This window comes from Bos indicus x Bos taurus, chromosome 10, assembly GCF_003369695.1.
Source record: "Bos indicus x Bos taurus breed Angus x Brahman F1 hybrid chromosome 10, Bos_hybrid_MaternalHap_v2.0, whole genome shotgun sequence".
In the NCBI taxonomy this organism is placed as follows: domain Eukaryota; kingdom Metazoa; phylum Chordata; class Mammalia; order Artiodactyla; family Bovidae; genus Bos; species Bos indicus x Bos taurus.
In genome coordinates, this window is record NC_040085.1 from 48233667 (window position 1) to 48241788 (window position 8122).

Below are 8122 nucleotides of genomic sequence, written 5' to 3' on the forward strand. Positions count from 1 at the left end.
CCCCGATCCCTGAGATTCTCCAGGCAAGAACACTGGAGTGGGTTGCCATTTCCTTCTCCGATGCATGAAAGTGAAAAGTGAAAGTGAAGTCCCTCAGTCGTGTCCGACTCTTCGAGACTTCATGGACTGCAGCCCAGACCTCCTACCTATTAGAATATCCATCCAACAAATGTCTTTGGTGGTAGTGAAAGTGGGAGAGAACAAAATAAACCCAAACTCATTTTTCCTATTTTTTTCTCTGTTTATTAAAGGTATTCATGTTATTATTATTTTGGCTTTTTTTTTTAAATTTGGCTTTCCACTAAAGAATGTATCCCCGCATGGCTCAGACACTAAAGTATCTGCCTGCAATGCAGGAGACCCAGGTTGGATTCCTGGGTCAGGAAGCTCCTCTGGAGAAGGGAATGGCTACCCACTCCAGTATTCTTGCCTGAAGAATTCCATGGTCAGAGGAGCCTGGCAGGTTACAGTCCATGGGGTCACAAAGAGCCTGACTGAGCAACCAACACATTCACTTTTCAAAGAATGTATATTTCATGTGATGAAAATACTCAAAAGAATAGATCACTTTATGAAGGTAACTAAAACATCCACAAATATTATTGAGTTGAGGTAGATTATTTGACAACATAGTATGTACTGCTCCAAAGTATAATATCTCTAGGACAGAGATTGCTAACTGGTGAATTGGAGTTCTATCTAATCCAAGATATGTTTTGTTAAATTTGCAAAACAGTTAATTTTTTTTTAGTTAGTTGATATTATTTTACAAATCATGAAATTTTCACATACAACCTTGATTCCTAGCTTCTCTTCAAATATTGTAACATTTCACAGCAAGGAGTCTTCATTCTCACACGGCAGTCACTGGAGCTGGGCAGAGACCACCTCTCCACTCAGTAACATGTTCCTTTCTAGTTTCCAGGTACCCTCCTCCCTTCTGTAACACACAGGATCTCCTTCCCCATTTATGTTACTGGTCTGGCCCCATAGATTCTTGATCTGTGTGATCTCTATGTCTGCCCATTTGGATTTGCACATTTTCGTATTTTTGTTGGACCTGTCTTTACCAGTCATTATACACTGATATGCTCAGACTCTTTCCTGCATCCACACTTTGGCCAGTGTATAAAACTGATTTTATTACAACTGAGCATATTTGCCACCACTTCATTAATCTGAGTAGGTTGTGTGACTTGATATTGAATGGAGTACAATCTTTAAGAAAGAGGTAAGAGACAACGTGTAGGATCCAGAAAGATCACATGATTAATGAAACACCTGAGAACTTTGCCCCAAGATTACATAAGGGCAGCAAAAAACGTCTATTCAAGTAACAATACAATGAATTTAATAACTGTGGATGCTTTGGTGGTGAGATATTTTGAAATATATTAATGTGTTATTTATTTCTGTGCTCTTTGCCTATGGCTTTCCCTCTAATTTAGTCTTCATTTCCTTGAGAAGGATTAAGTTTTTGTGTTTTTTTTGGAATGCAAAGTCATTGTTCAATCTTGAAGCCCATTTCAGAAGCAAGAGTCTCGAAAGCCAGGTGTGCAGTGAGGTTCTAAACAGGAAAACAGAAACCCTTTTAAGATCTTACAGTAGAAAAAAAAATTGACTTAGGTAATTGGGTTCACAGGAAATGGAGTAAGTGAGAAGCCAAGGCTAGATCACGAAGTCACCCAGAGATGAGCAACATCAGCCAGACTAGAGGGACAAAGAGAGGTGATGGTCAGGGTAGGAACCTGGCTCCACAGTGCAATAAGGCAACTCCTGCCAGAGGTGTTGCAGAAGCGGAGAGAAATACTCAGACTTCTCCCATTTCCTGTTCGTGTCACCCTATGGCTGAACCCGGCCAGAGCCAGTACCATGGGGACCTTCAGGCATCCAGGGCACCCAGACCAGAGAGATGGGCAGGGTAGGTCAGGAAAGGACTAGAAAGTGAATGGGCTCAGTGTCCACACACCAGTTACGAAGGCCAGCCAGTGGGGTAGAACAGGGTTTTTTTCACTGTTTCATTTTCATCTTTCAAAACACTCTCTTTAAATCTCTAGACTCAGAGCATGGAGGGCTAAGTTTAGAGTTTTTAATATAAACCATAGGTTTTAGGACGCAAGGTCATGGCAATTTCCTGTCACACAAAAAGGCAATAAAAGTCCTTCGTGGCTTGAGAGAAGGAGCTTGGAGAAAAGACCGAGGAACGCAGGATTCTCAAGTTCTGTGAATGGAAACAGGTTGGGATAAAGAACCTCAACTTGAAATTCATAGAGCTGTGGATGCTCAAGCACTATTGTCTGTCTGGAAATTTAGAAAGACACCACCTTACAGAATGCCCCACACTAACAATAGAGTAGCAATGTTGGGGTGGGGTGTTTAGGCAGAAAAATAGCCAGAGGTTGTGGTTTTCTGTGAATTTTCTAGGGTTATGTGTGTCCTGGACAAGATCCAGAGGCCACATGCCTCTACGCAGGATGTAGCAGCTCAGAGGGCATTCCTGGGGCAGGACTAGATTCCACAGCCCTCATGGAGGGAGGCCAGGGCAAGTACCATAGGTTTCCAAGCAGGTGGTGGAAGGACCACAGAGCAGGGGCTCCAAGAAGTGGGTGGCTAGCAGTGCACACAGCAGAGAATAAGACAACTTAGCTGAGCAAGATGTCATCTTGGGCCAGCAAGGGGCAGAAGTCGGCAGGTCTGCAGGTAGGTCAGACACTCCTCTCCGAAGCACAGTGCTGCCCATGAACCTGCCCCGTGTCTGCAGAGCACAGCCCTGGGGCAGAGGGCTTTGAAAAGCCTAGATACGGAGTTTGACTTTGAATGAACTAAATTTGAATTTTGCATTGTTTATGTATGGAGGAAAAAACATAATTTTCCTGCTATCCTTCTAAATTCTCAGTGGGGACCTTATAACAAAAGACAGATTAACAAGAGAAAACAAGTTTATTAATGTGTATACCATACATGTAACACATGGAAGACCCCAGAGATGAGAAACTCACAGGTTTGATTAGAACTTTAGTTTATGTAATATCTTAGCAAAGGAGCAATAACTTTAGAGAAATGACAAGAAAAAGAAGAAGGACCTAGAATCTCTAGAGGTGGCAAATTGTAGGCCGGCAAGTACACGAGAAACTAATGAGAGACAGAGGCTTGGGAGTGAAGTTGGCGCGTGGATGCCCCTGGTGGCTCCTCCAGGCTGGCAGGGTCTGACGTCTCCAGTGAACTAGCGTTTGTCCTTCCTCATAGAGAGGGGAGGAGGGACACTTGGGTAAATTTATGTCCTGCTTGTCAGCAGATAGGAAGAGGGCAGGGAGCTTTTGTGTTTTTTTTTTTTTTTCCTTTTTTTTTTCTTTTTAAAAAAGAAACTATTTCATAGACAAATAGCATTAAAAATATTTTTTTTGAGGTATGTTGTTGTTCAGCCACTCCATCACATCTGACTCTTTGCGACCCCATGGACTGCAGCATGCCAGGCTTCCGTGTCTTTCACCATCTCCTGGAGTTTGCTCAAACTCATGTCCATTGAGTTGATGATGCCTTCCAACCGTTTCATCCTCTGTCACCCCCTTCTCCTCCTGCCTTCAATCTTTCCCAGCATCAGGGTCTTCACCAATGAGCTGGTTCTTTGGAGCTTCAAGTGGCCAAAGTACTGGAGCTTCAGCTTTAGCATTAGTCCTTCCAACAAATATTCAAGGTTGATTTCTTTGGGACTGACTGGTTTGATCTCCTTGCATTCCAAGGGACTCTCAAGAGTCTTCTCCAGCACCACAATTTGAATGCATCAATTCTTCTGTGCTCAGCTTTCTTTATGGTCCAACTCTCACATCTGTACATAACTACTGGAAAAATAACTGACATCTTAGTTTCATAAGTACAAAGCAATGATTACAATATTTGTATATACTGCAAAATGATCATCACTGTAAGTTCACTTAACATCTTTCCCCATGCACAGTTACAAATTTTTTTCTTTCATGCTTCAAACTTGCAAGATCCTTGCTGTATCTTCATGACTTTCCTTTGAGCTCATACATCTCAGTTGCCTTTAGCTCAGAATAGTCCTAATGTCTATGTGGCATATTTGGGGGTGGCATATCCTGCCATATTCAGTTATTCTTCCAAAAGAGATGAGATTTTAAACTGGAGATATCTGAGTTACCTTAAAAGGGTAACTTAGGATGAAATTTCATCCTTCAGAATGAAATGTTTTTCCACCATTTGTAGAAAAGAGTGGCTCTTTCCAGTTTAATGACAAATAAAGATTACATTTATTTGTATCTGCATCATGATAACCATAAACTTCAAACCTGTTGTGTGTGAAGTGTTTCAGGCAATTTTTCTGCTCTGGAGTTTAAAAGTACAGACTACACACACACACACACATGCACACATAGACATGCACACATGCGCACACACTCCTTTGCGGTCCTTCTATGGCCTTCTTTGTTCCAGCTGAATCAGCCTATCCCCGAAGCAGTGAATGCCATTCTAATGGATGGAGACTCACTGGGCAACAAGTGTCAATTTTGGAAAGAAAACAAATCCTGATATAAAATTTCCAAGTATCATTCAAAATTTCAAGTCATATCCTCTAATGAATTAACCATGGTCCTCATAAAGACATTTACTCTCATCTGAATGGGCCCACTTTCAGAAAGTTTCTGTATAGATCCTGTTTTCTCTCTCTTCAAAAGCCCTCTAGGTTTACCTAGGTGGACTTGGTCTTAAGTAAAATCCTCATATTCCTTCATCAGTGGCTTCCTTTTTTACCCCCACTGACTCCACCTTGTAGGAAGTTTCAGCCATGATGTATGCAGAGCTTCCTCTGATGGGGGATAAGCTTCAGACAGGTTTTGAACAAGGTACCAAGTGCAGGAATCAGGATGTGCATTTTTGTCCTCGTCTGAATGTCTGGCATCCCCTGTGAAGTGAAGTGAAGTCTCTCAGTAGTGTCTGACTCTTTTCGACCCCGTAGACTGAAGCCTACCAGGCTCCTCCATCCATGGGATTCTCCAGGCAAGAATACTGGAGTGGGTTGCCATTTCCTTCTCCAAGGGATCTTCCCAACCCAGGGATCGAACCTGGGTCTCCTGCATTGAAGGCAGATGCTTTAACCTCTGAGCCACCAGGGAAGCCCCGGCATCCCTGGTAGGGTTGTACATAGTGGTCCTCGCTTTCACATCACTGAAGGTAAGTGGCTATCTTTTCTTAAAAGCAACCCCTGTCCCTCTTCTCCTTGCTGGGGGTCGTGTCTTCCTTGGCTTGTGGCTGAGAAAGGGCTGTGGGTGTTTCCTGAGTCAAGACTTTGCACAGATCAGTATACCCCTGCCCTCGTCACCACTCTGCCTCCCCAGCACCTCCCAGGTCTGCTCAGCTCTTATCAGTAGTGTCGGGTTCTCTTTCAAGCCTCGCTTTAAAATCTTGTCTCTTTCTCCAAAGCCTAGTATTTCCAGATATCCCAAGTCTCCATACTTAGGGACTGAGTTGCTTTGTGATTTTATTTGGTGCTTCATGTCTTTATCTCTCTGAAAAGAGGCTCAGTTCTTTGAATGATTCAGAGTCCAAGAAAGAAGCTTTAAATATAGTATCCCACTTTTTTTTGCTTTCTTCTTCCACCAGTTATCCTGTGTCTGCCCTCACTTAACTCACCTGGCCTGTCACTCTGAGCCCAAGGAACTCAGGGATCTTGTCCAGATGATGGGGAGCCAGAGACTCAAACACATTATGGTATCATTTATGCTCTACTGAGGCCAACCAGTGTGAGGCTCTCTGCAGGGGTGTCCTCCGAGGGTCCCATGTGAAAAGTCGGGCACAGGCTCCTGCTGTGACTACTGAACCAGGCTCGGCCAACTTGCCCATCCTTGCAGGTCTGATTGCTCCCCTAGGGGCTGGGTTCTAGTAACCCCATTCAGATACTTTAGTTTCTTTCTCTCCTCTTCTTTCTCTGATTCCTCTCTCCCAGCCCTGGAAAAGCTTCTTTGATTGCCCTCCTCGAGGTGGGGAAATGCCCAGGAGTCAGAGTGTTTTGCTCCCTACTTTATACTTACTTTTTATAAAGCCTAAACCCTAGTCCCGGTCACGGTCACGTTCCTAATTTGGAACCAAAAACCATTTCTCTGTCAGAGACTTGGTTCATACAAATCCAAAATACTGTGCTTTCAGACTTTTACCAGGTATGAACTTAAAAATTCATTCAGTCCTTCAATTAAATTACTTGAATTATTTCTTTGCAGGCAACATCTGCCCTCATCAAACAGTGAATGCCATTATCCAACAGTGGAAAACTATAAAATAATTTTAGGAGCAAAAAAGTCCAAGGTTAATATCTCTAAACTCTTATCTCAGTACAATGTTATAGACAAGCTGAGACTTCATTATACTTCGTAATTATTGCTGATTATATGGTTTTGTTTTGACTCTGTATTTCTTCAAGAATGCCAGCAATGGCTTTAAAAATATTTGATGAATCACTTCTTTACTGGTGTGTCTTGCAAGGCGCTGTGGAAAGATGGATGTTAAATGGAGTCAAGGTCTAAAGGCTTTATCAAAATTTCTGAACTTAGAGAATTACTGATCATATGTGGTTATTTCTTCTGATATATTTAACATCTCTTTATAACCTGATACTTAGTAAGAGAGAATCCTTACTTAAACTCGGAGATGATTTGCATAGAGAAAGACATGAATTAATTAATCATTGAATTAAAACTTGTTTTGGTAAATTTATGAGGTAATAGGATAAATTTAAGACTTTATTTAGTAGCCTGTTTTTTTCAGATTTTCATTTTGGCCATACTAGTTACTCCTTGAGAAGAAGATTCTAGAAAGAACTGTCAGTTTTTCTTCAAAAGGGTCTTTAAATAATCCATATAATCCTTTGTTTAATTAACTGGATAATTAAGCCTTGACTCATGTCTCCTGACCCTGTAGATTTTCGCCATTTAGTATCTGTGGCTGGTCTTGATTTCTCTCTGGGCATGACCTAATGTTGCTGAAGAGATAATGTGTCCTTAAAGTGTCTTTTCACCCTTGACAATTAATAAGAAAAATGATGCATTTACCAGATGCTTGCAAATTTTTTGTGCATATTCCATAGTTTTCAAGCGATTGGCTCAAACTGTAGCTCAACAACATTGTTAAATAGTGAAATATTTGAATTTTGAGGTAGATAATAGCCATTTACTGCAACGATATCATGGCTAGTTTAGAAAGAAAGAGTAACGCACCTACTGAAAGACCATTTTCTACTTCCATTCCATGAACATCTTCATGGAATTACGTTACTGGGGAAATCTCTTTGTCTGTCATTAAGGAATTAGCTCCTATATGGGAATTATTCTTTTTTAAAAATTGAAGCATAGTTGATTTACAATACTGTGTTAGTTTCAGGTATAGAGCAAAGTGGTTCAGTTATACATACATATTTTTTTTCAGATTCTTTCCATTATAGATTATAAGATATTGAGTATAGTTCCTTGTGCTGTACGGTAAATCCTTGTTGTTTATCTATCATATATAGCAGGGTGTATCTGTTAATCCTATACTCCTAATTTATGCCTCTCCTTCTCCTTTGGTAACTGGAAATTTGTTTTCAATGTCTGTGAGTCTGTTTTCTGTTTTATAAATAAATTCATTTGCATCATTTAAAAAATTCTACATAAAAGTAATCTCATACAATATTTCCCTTTCTCTGTCTGACCTAATTTCTCAGTATAATCTCTAGGTCCATCCTTGTTGCTGCAAATGGCAATTATGTCATTCTTTTTTATGGCTGAGTAAAACTCCACTGTATATACCTACTGCATCTTCTTATCCATTTATCATTGACGGACATTAAGGTTGCTTCCATGTCTTGGCTATTTTAAATAGTGCTGCTGTGAACTTTGGGGTGTGTGTATCTTTTCAAATTAGAGTTTTTGTCTTATCTGGCTATATGCCCAGGAATGGGATTGCTGGATCATATGGTAGTTCTATTTTTACATTTTCAAGGAATCTCCATATTATTTTCCATAGTGGCTGCACCAGTTTACATTTCCACCAGGGGTATGAGGGTTCCTGTATGGGAATTATTCTTAGGGAGAGAGCAATCTAGTTCCTTCTAGAAAGGAACAGGGTTATTTTT

At 40.9% G+C, this 8122-nt stretch overlaps 1 non-coding gene across 1 annotated transcript; it reads right to left on the minus strand.

The window, feature by feature from the left end:
- Window positions 1-5060: 5060 nt before the first annotated feature.
- Window positions 5061-5132, minus strand: TRNASTOP-UCA. Its single transcript has one exon. It is a non-coding gene; the product is annotated as a tRNA-Sec (tRNA).
- Window positions 5133-8122: the final 2990 nt, after the last annotated feature.